Source organism: Tauraco erythrolophus, chromosome Z, assembly GCF_009769465.1.
Source record: "Tauraco erythrolophus isolate bTauEry1 chromosome Z, bTauEry1.pri, whole genome shotgun sequence".
Lineage (NCBI taxonomy): Eukaryota > Metazoa > Chordata > Aves > Musophagiformes > Musophagidae > Tauraco > Tauraco erythrolophus.
The window spans coordinates 51,590,791-51,612,748 of NC_141496.1; the positions used below are offsets into that span (position 1 = coordinate 51,590,791).

The 21,958-nt window shown below is 43.9% G+C and overlaps 1 pseudogene; it reads left to right on the top strand.

Moving 5' to 3' along the window:
• The first annotated feature begins 6,150 nt into the window (after positions 1-6,150).
• On the top strand, positions 6,151-21,958 carry LOC147526404 (eukaryotic translation initiation factor 2D-like; annotated as a pseudogene).

The window sequence follows — 21,958 nt, forward strand, 5'->3', positions numbered from 1 at the left end:
TCTTACCCCCAGGACATGGGGACAAATTTACAACACAGAGGGACACAGGTCGCTTGGAGATGAACACTTCAGAGCGCCGTTAGGTGCAAACCTGGGACCTTAGGAGTGAAACAGAAAAGGAAGCGTGGAAAAGAAAAACAGCCACGATCTCTTTTAAAAGAGAAAGATGCCGCTGCTTAAAGAGTATTAAGGATCCAGATGAAGCCAAAGAGAAGGGAGGTAGATCTATGGCAGAATTCAAGAAGGAGGAGCGGTGGTTCATAGCACCACCAGCAGAGCGTGTGTCTGGTGGTTCTTTGGACAAAAAACCAACAAACCACTCTGGAAGCACTGATCACCAGAGCGCACCTGTACTGTACACCACTGGTCTGCACATGGGAAGGGTGATGGGAAAAGGGTGAGATGAAAAGCAGGTGCCAGTGACTCCCCAGGCACAAACGGTACGAGGTAGCCAGAGGAAAGAGCATGCAGAGTGCCCAGAGCTGTCCAGACAGGGGCTCTTGTTAGCTGCAGAGCTGTGCCTAACTGAGGCGCAGAAGGAGGTACGGTCAGGAAGAATTAATTCTGTGTTAGGTTGGCATGGCAAGGGTTTTGTAGCAGGGGGGCTACAGGGAGACCTGCTGCTGGCCAAGCCCAGCTCGTCAGCGACGCTGGTAGCACCTCTGCGACAATATATTTCAGAGGGGGAAAATACTGCTGGGCAGTAGCAGCAGGGAGAGAGGAGTGAGAACATGTGGTAGAAACAACTCTCCATATCCCATCGCGCACTATGGGCGCGCGGTGGCACAGGCGTAGCTGGGGCTGGGCGCTGAGCGGGCAGCCGGGGCGGTGCGGCGGCCGTGCGCGGTGCAGCGGGAGGTGCCGTGTCTGTTCGTGACCGGGGTGAAGGAGGAGCCATCGGCCAAGTGGGAGCGCCAGGTGCCCACTGTAGTCCCCGCGGCGGTACTGGGGCCGGGCCCAGGAGGAGTTGCTGGGCCACGGTCAGTGGCGCCGCACGGCGGGGCAGAGCTCAGGGCAGGCGGCAGCAGCACCGACCGCGTGGGACCCGCCCGGCCGGCCCGGCCACGGGGAGAGCAGCACCCAAGTGCTCGAGGTTTGGCTGCAGCTCGTGAGCCGGGGGCGCGGTGGAGGTTTCGCTGGGGCTGCCCGGGTACATGCGGGACGGGTCGGTCGTTGGGTGCCGTTTCAGCTCCGTCCCACTCTTTTCCTGCCAGGGGCATCCCGGTGTTCAGCCGGATGTCGTTTTCTTTTTCTAAGCGTAGGGAACAGTCATGGCAAGGGGTGAGGTCGCTCCAACATGACAGCACTGGAGCTCGTGTCAAACTATCCTGCATCCTCCCGTGAGCCTTGTAGGGGAAAATGCGCTTGTCTATCTTTTTTCTTTTTTTTTCCTTTTTTTTTTTCACTCAATGGATTATCAGGCTGGGACAGAAGAATTGGTTTGAGGCTGTAGGACGTGGAATAGTTTCCAAGGGGAAAGTAATGGAGCCCAATGAAAGTAATTTCATCCCGAGATGTAAAAGGCAGTGTCGGGAGAGATTGGGGTGGCATTCACCTGTCTAGCTGTAGATCTCCAGCTTCTGCCTCCCAATTTTAGTAGCAGCAACTACTGCTGTCTGTCGGCTGCATATTGAACACGAATCCATCTGGGTGACTTTCTCCTGTTGGCGTTTGACTTGTGGTCAGAAGATCTGAAATGATTGCCAAACTGTCAGTAACTCAGTTGTTCAGCTCTTAGTACCAACACCATCTCGGTAGTGGTCATCTAAGAGCACCTCCCAACTTTGTTGTTCCATTCCTTCATATAGAAAAAGCCAACAGAGGATTAGATCTGGAAGTGGCATATTTTTTTTTTTTGTTTTTCAGAGTGCAAGCAAGGATACTGCAGGGATTATGACTGGTAGGGAATGGTTTTCCACTACCCTGAAAATTTTCATGTAATCTTCCTAAAATCTTAATATGTGCTGTATGTTGTGGTTACAGATCTGAGGACTTAAATATCAAACAGCCACATCATGTAACAAAAGCATGTGGAAGGTTCTCATTTTATGAATTCCAAATTGTATTTTGTGACTTTTGCAAGAGAAGGACTTGCGTTGTGTTTTGCTTGCAGAAAGAGACAGTGACCAGCTTCCAAGTCCAAGTTGAGTGGGGAGAGAGGAGGCAGGGGTGCTGATTATACAGGAAAATGTGTGAATGCACACACAACTGATGACATGTTTGCAGGGAAACTGTTACAGAAGTCCTTCTCGAAATTTGGACTAGTTGTGGCTGGATAATTGTTTCAGAGCCCCGGATCACTCATTTCTTTGCCTTTTTTTAAGTGGAAGAGTGTTTAGTTGTGTGATGGGTTGATGTAAAGAGGTTCTGGTGGCAGGAGAGGGGATTTGCTCCATGTGGCTTTCCCTGGTTTTGGAACTGGGTCACACCCGATTCTGGCCACCAGATTGGACTCCCATCCCCCTTGGGGTTGAGCCAATCGGCGCCTCTGCGAATTGCCCTATTTAAGTTGGGACGAAGGAACCGGAAAAGGTGCTTTGCCCAGGAGTGAGGAGAAAAGGGCGGAGGGCACTGCCTCCGCTTTCAGGCTCCCAGCTGGGCGGCTGCCCGCACTGGGCTGGCGCCACCCACTGAGGATGGCCGCGTCAGAGCCGGCTGGGGAACTCGGGGAGCGTCCCGCTCCCGGGGTGCCCGCTGGGCAAAGTTCACCCAGAGAGGACTGAGATCTGAGAGAAACGGCCACACCGACACCAGGTCAGTGCAGATGGAACGGGATGAGGTGTTCTGGAGCTGAGTTTCCCCTGCAACTGGTGGCGAGATGACAGGCAGCCCCCCTGCAGCCAGGACAGACTCAGTGGAGCAGAGACGCACTCGCAGCCTGTGGAGAAGCCCACGTCAGAGAATAGATGCCTGAACCTAAGGACAGTCGTGAAGCATGGGACACACAACAAAGGTAGAGACACATCTAAAGTCCATGGGATGACCCACGCAGAAGCAAGTGGCAACAGCTCCCTAAGAATACGAGACTGTGGTAAAGCCTGCACTGGGGCAATCCGATGGGGAAGGATTCTGTGGAGAAGAATTCTCACTCTGGAGAAGTCTGTGGGTTTTCCTTGTGAGTAGGGGATCCACTGGAGCAAGGGAAAAAGGGTGTAAGGACTCCTCCTGCTTTGAGAAAAGGAGGGACTGTAACAACATGGGATGAACTGACCTGTACCCCCTCATTCTCTGTCCCCTTCGCCGCTGGGGGAGAAGGCAGAGCCGGGAAGAAAAGGAAAAGGGGGAGAGGTGTTGTTTTTAAGATCTGGCTTTGTTTCTTTTTATCCCCTCAAGTAACTGTTTTTGTTTGTCTTTATCCTTTTAAGTAATTGTTAATAAAATTAATTGCTTTATTCCGAAGCCGAGTCTGTTTTGCCCAGGACCGTGGTTGGTGGGTGCTCCTTCTCTGTTCTTGTCTCGACCCTCAGTCCTTTTTTTATAATTTTTCTCCTCTCCACTTCACTGGGGAAGGAGTGAGAGAGCAGCTGTGTGGAGTTTAGTTGCCAGATCGGCCTAAACCATGACAGGTTGGCAGCGCTGATGCTGAGTGTTTAACAGCAGGATGCTTTTGACATCTTGCGTTCCACTGGTCTCTGTGTTGCACTAACGTGGTGCAGTTGACTTTCAGCTCTGATCCGCAAGCTCGGAGCAGCTAGTCACGATGAAGTTCCGCTGCCGTCGTAAGACGGAAAGGCACATCTCAAAATTTTCTAGTGTTGGACTGGAACCCTTCTAGTCTTTATGCGTGGTACAGTGGAAGGCAAAGTCATCTCCAAATACTAATGCAGAACGGAAAAGAGGGAGAGAGTTTGCCAACAGATTGCCTTTGTTCTTTTGTCTTAGAGCATTTTCCAAAGTGTCACATCTTGAAGAAACCATGGTGTATTTTGGTAGTACCAGCGATCAGCGATATAAGGTGTAATACGGGCCTTGCAGAGGCCAGCTGTGAGGAGCAAGCATCCCTGGGGGAACAAGGCAGTAACGAAGCCATGAGGAGGGTTCGGGGCTTGGACCTAGATGATCTTTAAGGTCCCTTCCAGCCCAAACCATTCTATGATTTTATGATTTTATGATTTTATGATTTTATGATTTTATGTACGAGCAAGGCTGGATTGAAAATGCAACAAACAGGCTGAAAAAAGGTGTAAACAATTCATGTAGCTTAGAACTTACTTTGAAGTACTGTTAGTTTCAACCAGTGGGGGAATCTGTCGTGCAGCGAGTATGTGAACACAGCACTGCAGCCTTTAGGGCCTCGCTGCATGAAATGTTGAACAGCCTCAGTTTCTTTTGCTCGCTCTTTGGGGCCCTAATGAGAGAGACAAGCAGGCAGAAGGGAATTAAGTACTAAAACAGGGGCTGTATCTGTGATCTAGGAAACACTGGTGTATTTTGATTACTTTTGTGGATCTTGGTGCCTTTGAATCTGTAAAAGGGGAATGTTACGTAAGGAGTCGATCACACAAAGCACTGATCCCTTGCTGTTCCTCTGATCTCATTGGAGAGTAGTTAACACCTACAAGAACTGTTAGTATCTCGTTGAGCCATGTATTTAATGTACAATGATGAGGTGTTGCTCAGGACCTGTGACTTGTCGGGTTGAGCAAGTGATGACTGCAGAGAAGACCGCTTGTAATTTCTCTACAGCAAGCTGCAGCGAAAAGGGAAGAGAGAATGTAATGAGGCTGCAGTTCCACGACAATCCTGAATCCACCAAGCATGGCCCTCATGGCCAGGGCCTTCTCCTCCTGCGTTTCTTTGTCTTTCCCTTGAGCTGGGCCTGACCCTGAACCCGACCCTCTGCTGCCAATATTGGCATGTTAAGATGCTAGAAAACGATTTTCTCTTGGCTTTGGCTTGTTGGCTTGGCATTCCAGGGTGGGAAGGTGGGTTAGATTGCACTGGAAGGTGCCAGTTCTTTATGATCCCTGTCGGAAAGGCACTTGGTTTCTATAAAGCACCTCTGAAGATGCTGGTTGTTTGAGGTCCCACTAAAAAGTAAAGGACAGTGTAGATCATCATATGACCCTTCAGATGCTGGGAACCCCAAGTTATGCAGCATGTAACAGACCTCCGAGCACGGCCCAGCACACCCCGCAGGTCTTGTCCATGGAAAAGTGACCCCATTTGGGTCGTTTGAGCTCTTAGAGGATTTTCCTAAAGAAGCCAACTCTCTTCCTCATTTCTACTGTCAAACAAAAAGGATGTTCCCCTGAGAACTGCTTCCTGCTGCAGTGTTAGGTAAAGGTGTCCTGGTTTTAGCTGGGACAGAGTTAGCTCTTCATTTTAGCAGCTAGAAGAGCTCCGTGTTTTGGTTGTACTCAGAAGCTTGCTCTGAGAAGAATGTTGATAGCAAGCTGATGTTTGTAGATGGCACTGAGGTCTCAAGGAATTTTCAGCTGCCGTGTTCTTGCCAGTGTGCAGGAGCACAACAGGATAAGGGAGGAGCATAGCCGGGACAAGGGGTCCATGACTCTCCTTACAATTTGTGCTTGAATTTAAGATCGAGGGCCAAACTGGCCAACAAGTATTCCATGTCATGCAGCGTCATGCCCAGTATAAAAGTGAGGGTCAGACGGAAAGAAGGGCTTTTTGCCCTTCTGGGACTCTCACTTTCGGACTCTCAGAGTGCTTTCTCTCTCTCTCGCTGTCTATTTCGGGCCTTCCATTCATCCGGCATTGGGGTATTGGGATTTATCTGTTTCAGGATTGCAGCTTTGGAACGAGATGGGCCTCGATCAAGGGGAGGTGAGCAATTACACCGTACATCACTTGTTTGCATATATTTATCCTTGTACATATCTGTATATATATATATTGGTAGCAGCAGTAGTAAATTGTTCTTGTCTCAACCCACGGGTCTCTTTTCTTTTTCTTCTTTCATTCTCTCCCTCATCCCTGGGGGTGGGGGAGGGTGAGTGAGTGACTGTGTAGGGTTTGGTTACTGGAGCGGCCTAACCCATGACTAAAGGCGAGGCCAGGCAGGAAGCCTTCTATAACAGGACACAATATCCCTCTGAATTAAGATGTTAAATTGCCTCAGGCAGACAGCATACAAAATCTTGCCGCAAGTCTGAAGGGCTCTCCTCCAAAAGCAATTATCTTCTAAGAATGACCAAAGGTAAGTCAAAGCAAAAATGGAAAAATGCCTGAGACTAAGATACAGCATCATGTATATGTAACAGTTTAGTCTGAGGTTTCTTTCTTCAGAAAGCAGTGTTAAAATATCCCTCTTGCCAGTCCTCCTCTCACTCTTTACCCAGTCTTTTACTCTTGACCATACAATGTGTGGAAAAGCCTATTTTGGTGAACTCTGAGAGTTTTGTTGTGAAGTGCGTTTAGTTCTCAACACAGTTCTGCTGCCCTGCTAAAATGGCAAAATCTCAAGATCAAAGTCGGAGCGAGCCCCCAGACATCCGGCCAACAGCTAAAGCCTCTCGGAATCTGCCCTTCGCACCAAAACAGCTCCTTTCTAGAATGTGTTCCTGTCGCTGTTTCCAATAAAAGTCCTCTGCAACGGCTGAGTAAAACAAATAGTATTTATTCGTATTAGGAATTATGCTTTTAAAACACAGTCTATAAAAGTCATTTCATAATCATATCACTTGATAATTTTCTATTTCAATTTAGATTTTCTTGTCAATTGAAGTACTCGCTTCATCTCTTTCGCATCTCTACGTATCGTTCTCCTTGTCCATTCACTGCTGTGTCTTCTTGGCTCTGTTGTCAAGAGAGATGTACAGAACGTTTAGTGCACGATCTATTAGAGTAAAACGATCTGCTCTTTCGGAAGGATTTTGAGAAGGAACCTCCCAGGGCGAGACACAAGGTAGAGGTTCTAATCTCTGCTTTCAAGACTGCTGTAAAACATATTAACAGTCCTGAGGGTGTCTCGTGACCGTTTTGCAGCTGGAGCCCTTCTGTGAAGTTGGACCTCAGCTGGTAATACAGTCTCCTATTTTATCCTTGCTTCTGACAGCACTAAATACAAGTCAGTAGGAAGGGTTTGTGCTAGACAATTGATTTTGCATCTGAGTGTGCTGCCTGACGACTAAGCATTTTGTGTAAAAGCTGGTTAAAAATCATCATTATTATGAAAACTCTGGTTTTCTGTTCATTCCAACTTAATTCCATGAACTCAAATCGGTAATTCCACAAGATTCCTAAATTTTCCTAGTTTACTCACCACACGTAAGTCTTACCGTAGTTTTCCGTTTGGGTCCAAAATCTCCTGTTTGTCTCAAGCTGGTTCTTTTCTTTGGAGCATTTCCCACCATATGGCTCTGGTACAGCTGAAAAGAAAGGCAGTGCAAATGGTCACAGTCGTTCTTATGACAAAAGTGCAGATCACTTTTTTTAAATGCTCTATCCTTTTTCAAGCTGGAAATTTGATATGATGTATTCCTCACGTTAGGAAGGTTCTCGCTGTAATCTCTATACCAATCTGTCCACCTTTAATCAAAGGAAACATTCCCAGCAAGAAGAAAACACCCACCACTATTCTTCCCCGAGACGAAGTGTTAATGTTAGGATTCATTTCACTGAACCTTACTCATCTGAAAGCAGGGGTTACGCTGTGTGAAGGAGGTTCCTTTTATTGGAAATGGAGGCAGGGAGGCACCTCAGGATGGAGATTCAAACTGGCTTAAGAGAGATGAGTGAAACTGGCAAGAGGAAATGGCTTTCTCAATTTAGGACTATTTAACTTATTTACCAGTAAAATTCTCAATAAAGTGACAGATGAAAAAACACAATGATGCAGATTAGCTGTGTAACAGAAAGTAGAAAGGGAACAAAATTTGCAATAAATCAAATAATCATAGATCCATCATAATCAAAACTCCAGTGAAAACCCAGTTGTGTAAAAATATCCTGCAAAGCAAGGGCATTCTTTTGTCCCCTGCTAGGAGGAAAAAAATTGAACGAGGAAGTTTCTTTGAGAGGAAGCGGAAATTCTACCGCAAAAGTATTTCTGCTTCTAGTGCTATGAGTAGTTGAGGAAGAGGAGAAATTAAAGGTGGACTATTCTGAGGTTTATTAAATATTTCCACAGAATAAATGTCATAAAAGATGCTGTAAATAGTGGGGGTCAGTATATTTGTGCACTACAGCACATCGTTGCGTTCATCCCCTTTGCGTTCAGCAGCAGTTTCCTCATCCTTACTTGGACCCTTTTGTTGGTAAGTTTGTTTTAAGTAAGTTGGTAGGTTTGTTGTAAGTTTGAGGTGTGAATTCCTAAAAGTGAAAAAAAAAAAAACCAGCTTAAACAACACCGTTGTGCTATTACCCAAAAATTGCCATATTAGGAGACTGGAGGCTGGAAGACAGGACTAAAAACTTGTTCTTTCTGTGTAGTCTATTCCAAATATGGTTTGTCCATATTTTACACTAGAATAGAAATTACCTAGGTGGTAGTAAGTCATGGAACTGTCTAGTAAATAAAAATGAATAAGCCAACTCTTCTCTCCAAATACCTTTGCCTGTTATGGTATTAGGTGAATTTCTTGGCTCTTCAGAAATCCGTTTCTTTTCCTTTACTTCTTTACAGCCATGGTTCTTTACCAGCTCCGTGTTGTTTGTTTCTAAGGGATTAAAAGAACACATATTTACGTTTTAAAAGCATGCAAAAGATTAAAATTAATAATAATAGTATTTCTACAGCCTATGTATTGAGTGCTATACTTTTGGTATAGGTATTTTGGGGCAGTGGTTTGGCTTCCCTTTCTTTCCAGAGGGTTATTACTGCATATCCTGCTTTTCTTTCTCCACAATACATAAAACTGCTACTGTCTGTGTATAGTTCTACGTCCACCTTTTTCAATGGTGTATGTATCTTTTAAATCGTGTCTGCTGGCATAAACTTGTTCAATTGTGGCCAGGCAGTGATGTTGTAATTGTTCTTGTTCAGCTATAGGCAATAAAGTGGCTGGATTTAGAGTGGATATTTCACCCAAAGTCACATCTTCTTCATCTGTTAGGATGGCTTGGTATTTTGCCAACTGGTTTGGAGAAATCCAGTGGTGTCCTTTATCATTTAGGATGGCCATCAGTGCCTGAGGGACTAATACAGTTATAGGTTGTCCCAAAGTGAGCTTTCGGTTTTCTTGGATTAGCAAAGCTGTAGCAGCCAAGCCTGCAAGCATTCTGGCCATTGCTTGTCCACTTCATCTGTTTGTTTAGAAAAACATGCTACTGGTCTTTTCCCAATCTCTGGATCAAAATTCCCAAGGCCATGTTCATGCCCACAGAGTTAGAAAGGTTTTATCATATCAGGTAGCCCTAAGGCTGAGGCATCTGTTAAGCATTTCTTTATAATTTCAAAGCTTTTTTGGCATTCATGAGTCCATTCCAGTAGTTCCCCTGCCCCTCAGTCATGACTGCTTCGTATAGGGGTTTGGCCCTCAGTCCAAAATTTGGCATCCAGATGCGACAGAATCCTGCTGTACCTAAAAATCCTCTTCACTGTTTATTTTATAATTTTGGTTCAGCAATCCTACAAATATCTTCCTTTCTTTCTATTCCAAATTCTCTTGTCCTTTAGATGTTTTAAAACCCCAATATTGAACTGCTTCCTTTGGTATCTGGGCCTTTTTCCAAGAGACTCTGTATGCTCTTAAGCCCAAGTAATTCAATAAGCTAACTGTTGCCTGCAAACAGTCTTTCTCAGAGTTAGCTCCTATTAGTATGTCATCAACATTTTGCATTATGATCACTGTGCCATTGCTCCAGTTCTTTTGCCAATGTTACCAAAGAAAGTGGGGCTCTTCTTGAGTCCTTGAGGAAATTTTGTCCAACACAACTCTACTTCTCTTCCTGTCGAAGAGTTTTCCCATTCAGAAGAGAAGATTGTTTGGCTGTGTTGGTCTATTGAAATACTGAAGAAAGCACCTTTAAAGTCCAAACCAGTAAAGTAAGCATTTGTTTCAGGCACTGAGACTAACAGGGTGTGAGTATTTGGTACAGCAGGGTGCATGTGCACAGTTAGTTCGTTTGTTGCTCTTAAATCTTGTACTAATCTATATTCTTGAGAGTGAGGCTTCCTTATGGCAAAGTAGGTGTGTTAAATTCAGCTTGACATTCTCCGAGCAATCCATACTGTGTAAAAGTATTTATCAAGGGTTCCAATCCTTTACGTGCTTCCAGTCTAATCGGACATTGATTTACTTTTACAGGGCTGGCTCCTGATTTAAATTCTGTCCTGATCAGAGTCACGTTCTTTGCTTTCCCTGGCTTCTTCGAGACCCATACCAAAGGAATTATCGCATGCAGTACTGCATCTGGGATGTAGTTCTTAGATCCTTCTGCAGTTTTATCTGTTAGTAAACAGATTTGGGCCTTCCATGCAGTCTCTGGAGGGATGTGCAGCTGTACAGAATTCTCAGAGAAAATATTTGAGCATTCGATTTACAAATCAGATCTTGCTGGAACAGTGGGAGGGGACACTCTGGCATATATAGAAATTCATGAGTTAATTTAGTATTCCCACTCGTGCACTCCATAGGTTGCAAAAATGGCCATAAGGCTTTTCTCCTCATTGCTCCAGCAATTGGTACAGAAGTTTTGCTCAATGGTCCTTTGCAGCTTGTTACTACAGAACAGATTGCTCCACTATCTATTGAAAAATCTATTGTTTCATTCCACAGGTTTACTGGAACAGGGGAATCTGCTGGGGAAGCTCTGATAATTTCCCCTGGTCCCTACACTCTGTCTCAGAATCTTCCAAGACCATCCTATTACTGCTTTCACTTTCTTTTCCTCCATCTCTTCCAGGGCACTCCTTCTTCCCCATGTCCTTCTTGTCTACAAGAGGGCACGCTGGTTAAGTCCCAAAGGGAGGACCCCTTCTTTGTCCCATTCCTCTTCCTTTTCCTCTCTCTCTCTTCCTCTGAGGACTCCCCTGTCCACCACAGCTGCTGCCAAAAGAGAAGCCTGTCATTTTGGCGTGTTCCTTCTTTTCCTCTGTTACCCAACAATAAAGGGGTTAAAGTTTTGTGTAACAGTTTCGTGAAGGGTTCAGTGGGCAGTAGGTGATTTACACGTACCTAAAAAAACTAACAAGACGTCCATCCTTGAAGCTGTCAGCAGTGATTAAAACAGACACTCTTTATCAAGAACTGTCTGCCCTTGGAGGGAACATCCCAGAAACAGCAGAAACTGCAGAAACTTTGTTATCATGTTTTTCTAAACTGTGAACATGCAGTGACTGGGGGGAAAAGGGAATTCCGGCAGGGGGAGATCGCAACCACCGACTCATGGACCCTAATTACACCCCAGACCCAAAAGAAAGGGGCGGAGGAGGAAAACTGAGCATGTGAAGTAATTCACATGAAAAGCAAGAGAAAATTAACCAATTGTTTAAGAATATGTAAATATGTTATGAATTATGCATGATTGTAGTATATAACTAATTTTCTGTCGAGAAGCCGGTGCGCACGCTAGGAGGAGAAATCCCACGTGCACCCAGCGCTGCAATAAAGAATACCTGCTTTCTAAAACTCTAAAATGAGTCTTGGAAAGTTCAGTTTCCTTTTCAGGTATCAGATTTGGCGACCCAGATGCGAGTCTCTGTTCAGCTGCAGGACCCGCTGAGAACAGGACTCCCTCAGGTGCCCCTGGGGATTTCCCCAGAGGGACTCCTCACCTCAATCGGATCATTGTGGGAACAGACAAGGACCATCTTCCATCTTAGAAAAGGCATTCTTTCTGATTCTTTTGGGTTGGGGACCGGTCCATTAAGGTAGCTCTCTGTAAGCCGTACGCAAGATAGCGTATACCGGGCAGCTAGTGCCTTAAAGGTATACTTTGGTTACAGTTGTGGGTTCCAGTCCCACCAAAGGTGCCTTAAAAACACTTAAGTGACTACAATTGTGGGTTCCAGTCCCACTGGAAACCATCTGGAAGCTGAAATATTAATGATTGAATTCTATGTGTTTGTTTGTGTGATTTTAAGAGTTGTATTAATTGTTTGTATGGTTGGGGTTTTTTTTCGTGGTTGTAGTTGTAAAACTTGTTTTTGTTCTCTGTATGTGTGTGACTGAGACGTACTTTTAGTACGAAGTGAGTGCGGAGTCTTGATCTGTGGTTCTGTCCTCCCGCGAGGGAAACAGCTGGAGATAGATGAAGCGATAGAAAATAAGAGTGAACATGTTATTTTAATGATAATTGGTTATATATAGGAGGTGTAATTTTAATACTAGTTGTTTGTTTGGTAACAACAGGATTGGGATAATAATAATCCAGCAAATAATGGATAACAAACAGAGCGGGGATATTTTAAAAAATAGTCCGTTAGGATGTGTCTTAGCACATTGGAAAGATATTGGGGGTCCCCCGGGAGGAAATGTAAATAAGAAAACTTTTGTTAAATACTGTAACCAGTGGTGGCCATTATATAAATTGGAAGAGGGGGAAAAATGGCCAAATAATGGAAGTTTGAATTATAATACTCTATTGCAATTGATGCTGTTTCTCAGAAGAAATGAAAAATGGGATGAGGTGTTATATGCTGATATGTTTTTCACTTTAAGAGATCATCCTGAGTGGCAAAAGGAATGCAGTATAAATTTAGCCCCTAAAGACCCCTTTGTTTGGGCACTAGAGAAAGATAAAAAGAAGGAACAAGGAAAGCTGAAACGATGTTGTTCAGCATGTAGTATTGGAGAAAGGTGTTTGAAAACAAAAGATCGGGAAGGTGAGGAAAGGATTGAAGATTATATATCACCACCTCCTGCATTACCCATGGGGTTTCCTGATGGGAACAATGGGAACAGTAACTCAGGAGGGGGAGCAGTGGGGGGATCACCATCAACATCACGCCCTGCATCAACACTAACATCATCCCCTGCATCAACACCACCAACATCACGTCCTGCATCAGCGCCACCACCAACACCTCCTGCAGCAGTGGGGGAATCAACTCCGATTACTGCCCGAACGCGTAGTAAAACAGGACCAATTCTCCAGGCACCACTTAGAGAAGCTATGGAGCCAGCAGCACCGATGACAATTAAAGTCCCTTTTTATATAGGAGATTTGGACACCTGGAGGGAAGAGGTTAAAAATTATAGAGATGATCCATTAGGAATTACCAAAAGATTTGAATTCATAGTTAAAAATCAAAACCCAGACTGGAAAGATACAGATATACTGTTAGATGCAATGACTGAAACTGAGAAACTGTTAATTCTAAAAACAGCCCGAACTCAAGTGCAGGCTGAAATTACAGCTGGAACGCTGGCAGGGGGAGTCAATCAGTATGTTCCCCTGATTGACCCACACTGGGATCCGAATGATAATACAGACCATGGCACATTAAAGCAATATCAAAATTGGATAAAATTTGGATTAGAAAACACGATCCCAAAGGCTGTAAATTGGTCAGCACTTTATGCTGTAAAGCAAGGGCAAACCGAAACCCCCACGGAATTCTTAGACAGGTTATGATTGGCAATGTGTAAATATACTAATTTAGACCCCTCATCTGAAATAGGGCAGCAACAATTGGTATCGTTGTTTTTGGGCCAGTCATCAGACGATATTAGAAGAAAACTCCAAAAATTAAAGAGCCTGAAGTGCGGAATTTAGAAAAATTAATTGAAGAAGCATGGAGGGTGTACAGGAACAGAGAAAGCAATGAAAGGAGAAAATTAAGTAGAGCGTTAGCCACAGCAACAATCTCAGCATTACAACAACAAAGTGCAGGACCTGGAGGCAGAGGCAGAGGTAGAGGCAGAGGAGGGCCTCCCTGGGGATCTTGAGGGAGTTTCCAAACAACATTACAATCAAATCAGTGTGCGGAACAAGGCACGCATGGAACGGGCTCCAATCTTTTTCATAACTTTCCTTGAGCAGCTGAGCTCCTGTGCTGCCACCCTGCTTCCTGGCAATTCAGAGGTGAACTAGCTTATCCTATGGATAAGAAGTGAGTTTACATTAGAACCTAAAATTGTAATCACTGTTAAGTTGTGGATTGTGCAGGTGAGGTTGGATTTGAATTCCTGGATTACTGGCTCTACCACCTAATTATGGATCAAGACTAAGAGGAAAATAGACTCCTTTCATCCTGGGTGTGGAAAGCAGAAGGAAGCACACAAGGAGGCGTACTGTTTCTGTGCAGATTAGCAGGGATGGTTAAGGCTGCTTCCTCCTAGTGAGGAGAGTTCACCACTGAGTGCAGCTGCTGTGTCATATCAGGGTCGGGTTATATGGCAAATCTTAGGCAATTCTCTCTTCAGGGAGAGAGCTGCTGGGATAACCTGCCTTTGGGACAGGGAAGAGCAAACGGGTAGTTCCGGACACATCTCCTCGTTCCTTTCTTTTTTTCCATGTCATTAATGAAGAGTAATGTTCTCTGGGCTGGGAGCTCGTACCTTTCTGTTAAATACAGCACTCCCTTCGGACAGGGCAAGGGGCCGAGCGTGCTTAGCTCTTTTGCAGTTTTTTGGGGTATGCCCAGCATCCTTGTGAATTGGATCCCTTACTCTAGAGGGTGGCAGCAGGAAGTGCTGCCTCTCTAGGAGAAACAGACAATCACGTCTGTTCACCGGGCATGTGCTCAGCTATTAACAGGCTTGTGTTTTTGCTGAGTAACAGGAGGGATGGCGGTGGAGGAGGTGGCGGCTGAGGCTTTCCTTGAGAAATGGATGTGCTTTATTCTTTTCTGCAGATCCGATGCTGCCAGGAGTTGCAGTGCCATCTTCTGGCTTTCCTCAAGTAGAGCGGGGCACGCTCTGTGCTGTCACCCTCTTGGGAAACAGGTACGGAGGATGCTTTTATTCATGTATTTTCTAAGAAACTAAACATGGAATAAAGCTAATTTTTACAGGAAGACTGAGGGGTTTGAGGAGATAAAAGCAGAATTGTTCTCGTGTATTTGAGGCACCATGGACCTAAACAATGTACAAAGTACAGCAGAAAAAAAATCCACTCAAGTTTCTAGGTTAGGGTATGTTTGAGCTCAGGTGGACAGCTGTGCAAATTGGTTCTTTTGGACCTATGGGGGCACAACTGGTAGATTTATTCTGAAACAGAGTAATTTTTTTAACGAAAGACTGTATTCTACACAGTTGTCTTTTTGTCTATGAGGAAACTCAAGAGAGAGAGAGCAGTGCTAAAGCTGCTCAGTGGCACAGATTGTCTTTGACCAAGTAGCACAGTGTACTTGTGCTGTCATGCTGTAATACTCTTCTTTTCCCAGAGCTCCAGTAGCAGTTGCCGTTGCCACTATGTCCACTGTGGAGATGCTGGCTGCTGGAATGAAGGGGAAGGGCTTTGCTGTGTTGCATACTTACATGGATCACCTCTGGTAGGTGTATTGCCAGGCGTTTGGTAAAATGTGTCACAAGTCTCATGTGTTTACTAAAATCAAAATCGATGCCCCAGTAAAATTAATCTGTCAGTTCAATATACTGGGTTGTTTGGGTACAGTTTAGATATGATCATTATTAATGCTTCAGCTGCATATTGTTGATCACCATGCTTTTCTGACAGAAGCAGGTGTCTGTCCTGACATCTATCCGTTATATAAATATTGGAAATAGACGTATAAAATTATTCACTTGATTCAGTTCCTTCAGCCTGAGAGTAATTATCATAGAAATGAAGCTAGAACATACATGTTACTCTGATTTTAGAAAAATCTTGTTCTATAAAAAGCGGAATTTGAATCATTTTTGCTTAAAAACAGTCACTCGTGCCAGTCTCAACCAAATAAGTCAGTTGCTCTGCTTTTGGATTCAACTAGTCTGCTCAGTTTTAAATGAAGATTCATGGGGGGAACATACAGAGTTTATGGAGGAAGATGAATTAAAAATAAGTTTTATAGTTCTGAGAATGTGGAAAAAGTTCCATGCAACTACCAGTGTGTTTTATCAGGGTGACACTTGTTCATTGTCCTATGGGTTTCAAAGCAGTAAACAGAAAGCTATGTTATGCTTTTTCTTCCTTTTATAGGGAACATGGTGACAAATCTTATCCTCCTACCTTAGCTCCCTTGATAACAGATTCTGCTGAAAAGGAGAGTGCTGAGGATGAGGAAGAAACAGAGGGGAAAGAGCCTGTCATCCGCTTCTCCACTGACCCACTGCAGCACGTGGACGTTGGTCTGAAGCCTGAAGGAGCGAGACAGTTATGCAATACTGACGGGAACAGAGGAACTCCATGAGAACAGAGCTGCAGAAACAGCTGAAGGTGTCAACACAGAGGTTCAGCAGGAAGCTGAAGACAATAGGACTCCACAAGGTATTTTTGCATACCAAACTCTGCCCCTTTGGTTTGCCGAAGCCCATAGCCACCATCTAGGAGGACAGCTCACTGTGAGAATGGGGTAGAGAGAATTCTGTGTCACCTGAAAGAGCCCGAAAGAGCTGAGTGCTGTGTTCTGACAGCCAGACTACTCACGGCTTACTTGTCCTTTTCTTTCCTGCAGAGCAAATGGATGCATCATTTAATCAGTGCTTTTTTCATGCCTTAAAATGCAAAGTAAAGAAGTCGGATCTCCCTCTGCTCACCAGCATGTTTCTATGCAGCCATATGTTCTCATGCTGGTATGTGGTAAGAAGGTTGACTTTGGATTTGCATGCTGGGGTTTTGGCTTTAAAACTGTGGAGGTCAAGTGTGATTTTTAGGATTAAGTTTTTGACTCAAAATTCAGTCCTTTTCTAAGCTTATCCAAGATTATGCTCACTTCTTACATCTAATGCTTTGATATAAGGATTGTCTAGACCAGGATACGCACTTGGTAGCTAACTTGAGTTGGCTGACATTTGTTTCAAGATTGCTTAGTCACTTAAATGGCGGTTGGCCTACTCACAGGACCATCAGCACTAATTTCACTCATCATGTTCTATTCATTAGTTGAAGTAATTCTTTCTCTCCGTGATTTGCGTTAAGAAACTTCTAGCATAAGTAGCAAGATTTAAGAAGAAACAAAGGGTGACTTATAACTTAAAAACTTTTAAAAAATCCATTTATAGCCCTGCTGGACAGCAACTGGACATAAAGAAATCAAGCTATAAGAAGGTGAGATTTTTCTGTCTATTTTTGAATTAATTTAAATAAAGAATGGAAGGAGAGAAAAAGTTTGAAGTCAAAATTGTTCAAGTGTTAGTAAAACAGACAAACAGAAACACCTAGAAGCTGTTCTTCAAAGCCAAGTTCTTTTTCTTAGCTCTGCCCCTGTGGAATCCAGGGAGAAAAGTAATTGTCCTGAAAGTGTGAGCATTGATCTGCTTTGAATGCAGCTAATGCTGTCTGCCACTGTAACTGTGAAAGGTTCTGATCTTGTTGGACAGTGCAGTTACTTACAAGAAGAGGCCATTCCTTTTCTAAAGCTGTTAACGAAGAAAAATGAAGAGGAAGGAGCCGATATTGTCCCTGTTGTGTAGATGACAAGCAAAGGCAAAGTGCATTGCCAAAGACCTCACAGTAGTCTGTGTGAGATGTGCTGTGATTTGGCCAAGAAAGTCAGAGAGCAAACAGTTGGCAGACTGACAAAAGGAGCCCTCGCTCACTCTGGTTTAGATTCAGGTAGAGGCACTCACTGCTCTTTAGCGTTGCTGTGTTTAGAGAAGCAAAGGTGTGGGGTTTTTTTAAAGAAGTTTTTCTGAGGTAGTAAGTAACTTTGAGGCATTCAGAAACACGTGAACGGGAATTTAAAATGCTTGACTCCACATTCTGATTGTTGCTTCCTTCAGTTCTCTAAATTCCTGCAATGTATGCAGCACCAGAAGATCTTGCAAGGGAAGAAGCTGAACAAAGGTGTGGAGAGCATCGTGGAAGTGGACTGAAAACATCCAGAGTATGTATAATATTGTAGTCTTTAAAGGAGTTAGTAGTCTGTGAGAAGGGAGTAGAATCTGCTACTTCCAGCTCCTATACCCTGCTTGAATTCCTGTTCCGAATAGCTGTAGCAGCCCTCATTTCCTAACCTTAATAGGCTATCAGGGATTTTATACCCTGCTCCTGTTGCTTTTGGTTCCCGCTCTCGTAAAGTTCTTCCAGGTAAACTGTATTCTAAGCAATAGCTCCAATAAAAAGATGACACTGCTGCCAAATAAATGCTCCTGAATCTACAGTCTCAGAATGTCATACAGAATCAAATCAAGCACTTAGCAATTTTTTTTTTTCCATTTTTGGCATTATAACGTTGGCTTCTGATTTTGCAATCTTTTCCGTTGCGCATATTGATTTGCACAAATACTCTTACCCTTTCAGTTACTTGTTACCTGATTCCTCTATCAGTGTTTCCATTATCTTCCTAAAGATTAATAGTTGCCTCACATCAAGAACATCCTCCTTGTACCTTCTGCGTATTGACACATTAACGCGCTCTCAGAATTTCCCAGTGGGCCTGAGGCTTCCTGTTACATAACATCTCCTTCGCAACTAACAGAGTGGAGAATATTTCTGTAGACAGAAGCATATCCTCTCTTCTGCATTTGGGAAGAAGCAGAATTACTTTGACTTTTTGCCTTAGCTTTTCTCTCGTTATACTTGGCCTCATCATTAGGAGGCAGGCACACTTACACTCAGTTTGTTGATTCCCTTCCCTTTGAGCACAGAATCTGCAGCTGTGGTCAGTGAAAGGAGACTGCAGCTCCTGCACTGATAAGGTTTGGTTCTCACCCGTCTTTTCCAGAGCTGTTTTTTATCAGTGACCACTAAAGAATCATTTCAGCTTTTAAATGTCTGTACATTTGTGGAGAGTACAGTTGTGGGTTGTTTTTTTTTTAATTTAATTCTAGTGATTCTGTGGAATGGAGCTGCAGCCTTTGAATTATGGCAGTTGTCTCTAATTACGAGAGTCAAATGTGATTAGAATACCTGGAGAGATTTCTTTCTACCCAAACATGTAGGGCTTTACTCAGAGTGAAAAGTGTGTAATACCACCTGAGTTAAGGTACTTATTTATTTATACCTTTGAAATGTTTGCAAGGACAAATTTATTAATTGCAGCTAACGCTTCAAAATACTGTTCTTTAATTATGTCCTTTAACCCACAGACACAGGCCCTCGCTGCAAGGGAATGCATTTGGAGGAACTGACATACTATGCAACAGACCAGAAAGCTTTTTGCATGACTTTGCTAGGTTTTAGTTTCTCAGTGAAATGGAAGTGGTAAGGTTCAATCCCTTTCACACACAACAAATAATTCTTGTTTCAGCGTTAAAGCATTTGCAGTACCTGAAGGATTTTCTTCAGCCTCTGCTGCCCAAGACAGCAAGAGTGAAGACAAGGACAAGTATACTGTGCTCCTGAAATCATTCCACTTTATGGAATCAGCAAAAATGATCCCACTCTTTCAGGAATCTGGACACAGGTAAGCACTAGAAAAGTACAACAAAACCATTGTTACGTGAAGAGACAGACTAGCAAACCTATGCTGCTGTCATTTTGTTAGCCCTCCTGAGGAGTGCCCTGCAATGCTCTCAGGAAAGGCGATGGGAGTCAAGAATATATTCATTGCTTCACAAAGGAAAGAAAGATAAGAGGCTGTGACAACTGCATTCAGCAAGTACTCACATCACTTCTCCCACAGCTAAGGAGGTGATAGCTCAAGTGTGAAAACTAATACATTTTACTTGGATTGTCTTAATTTGCCATTGGATAAGGCATATTCTGCCCACCCACCGCATGGTTTACCAAAAAGAGGGTGCCCAGACAATTTAAAGAACTCACTTGCCTCCTTGTGCCCCAGTCTTGTCTGTTTCGCTGTAGTTTAGATAGCACTCTGTAAGAGTGCATCTTCAGCCGAGCACTTGTGTGCAAGTTATCCACAGTCCTCTGAAATTAGGGGTGCCTCCCTAAATTTGGGGTCATCCTCCCAAGCTAGGCTCCCAGAACCAAGGGTTTTAGAGTCTCTGTAACTACTGCCATGAGCCTTTTATCTGGTAAACAGCAGCTGAGGTGTAACAAGAAATCACTCCCTAGCAGACGCATTTCAGTATTGAGCTGTTGCTACCAAGTGTGGTCAGGGTCGTTGCCATCTTCTGTCTTAGCAACAGAACCCAACACCTAACTGCTTAAAGTAGTAAGTTAAAAAGTTTTCCTTCTTTTTAGAAAAGGCAGCATCCTCTCAAGCAGTGAGGTGAGAAACATCATCCTTAACTACATGATAACTAACGAGCCGGTTGATGAAACAAACAAAAAGTAAGTAGGCATGGAAGTTGTCCTACCCTTCTTCCACAGGAGGTGCTGAAGCTAGAGGAAAAAAGTGAACTTCTTTGCTTCTAATGCATGTTTTTGTTTTGTAGCCTCATGAAGATGGATGCCATTCTGTGCGACTGCCTGTTAGATAAATTGGAACAAGATGAAACCTCAAACCTTAAATGGGACGGCCTCTTGAGCAGGTGACTGTCTTCCCAATGTAGTGTTTCAGTATTACACAGATACAATGCATGCAACTCAAAGCCACGTGTTATTGGAGCTACCAAAGTTGTAACTTCCTACTGGTAGTACAACAAAAAAATATCCAAGAGCTTCGCCTCAAGAATCTCTTGTTCTTCACCAATTAACAAACATCTAACATTAACTGTTGTTGGTGGGTTTTTTTTGTTTACCTGCTAACCATTTATCAGGGAAAGCTTCTAAACAAGCAGTGCCTGGTTCTGTGTGTAATCTGTACGTACATATTTATAAAGCCATCCTTTGCAATAGATAGCAGAACATGCCATTTTTAGGCAATGGGAGCCATCCTGCTCTTTATGTGCAGCACAGCTGTGGCATTTATGACCTAAACTCACCTTTAAGAACCAAGAGGCCTGAGTGTCTGACACAAGACCATTGTTCCCATATACTGAAAAGCTTTGCCTAATTGTCCCTCATGTCTTACTTGCCTTCAGCTTCTTCATCACACAATGCTGCTGAGGGGCCTCCAGCAGCACCCTTTATTTCTGAAGCCACGTTTGCTCATGGGACAGTAACACACTTTATGCTGAATTTTAGGCTGAAGTTGCTTCACTGATCTGTGAACAATACAACTGAACAGTAGCATGAAGGCAAAATTGAAAGTTTTCCTCTGCAAGAGCCAGTTTATAGAATTTTACCAGTAACAATCTAAGCGGTAACTTTGGCGAGTCAGCAGACTAGCTTTCCTTTTAGTCAGTCCGTTTTTTTAAATAACAGCCAGGATGCAAATCTTTCCATGAGATCCTCATGCATTATCTTCTTAAGATACCAGTTCTTCTCACACATACCATCTTGGCTTTCGTGCAGTCTCAGAAACCTGTGAGAGGCTGCAGTGGAAAAGCACAGTCAGCATCAGCCATGCTGTACTGTACAGACTAACTGGATGTATAAACTTTGTTCAGGTGCCTTGAATGGCTGCAGCCCTTACACCAGGTGACATTTTTTAGACAAGAACCTGTTGTGAGGAAAGGCAACATTGAGCCGATCGACATAACCATAGCACAGAGATCATCAAATAAGAAGGTAAGAAGAGAACTGAAATTTTTGGGGTTTGAGCAGCAGCCCAGACTCTGAGAGCAGCTTTGGCAGCTCATTTTTCTGGGATGAATGGGACATGACTTGCTAATACTTAGAGCAGTGACGTTTGCAATAATTATTAAAACCTGTAGGTGACAATTATCAAGAACCTTGAGCTGTACAGTCTAGACCCACAGTGTGTGGCCAACATTCTGCAACAAAAAGTACAAGCCAGTGCCACCATCACCCCTGTACCAGCAACAAAAGACATAGTTCGGGTCCAGATCCAAGGCAACCAAATCCATCATCTGGGTAAGGTGCTGCTCGGTAAGTCTGTTCTGGAACTGGGCTGGGACTGGTTACAAGAAGATACAGATTTTAATTCTTGAACATTTACCTGAAGTGAACTCTTGGTTCTGTTGCAGAAGAATACCAGCTACCTCAGAAATACATTCAAGGCCTTGAGAAGGCTCCAAAGCTTGGCTGGAGGAAGTAG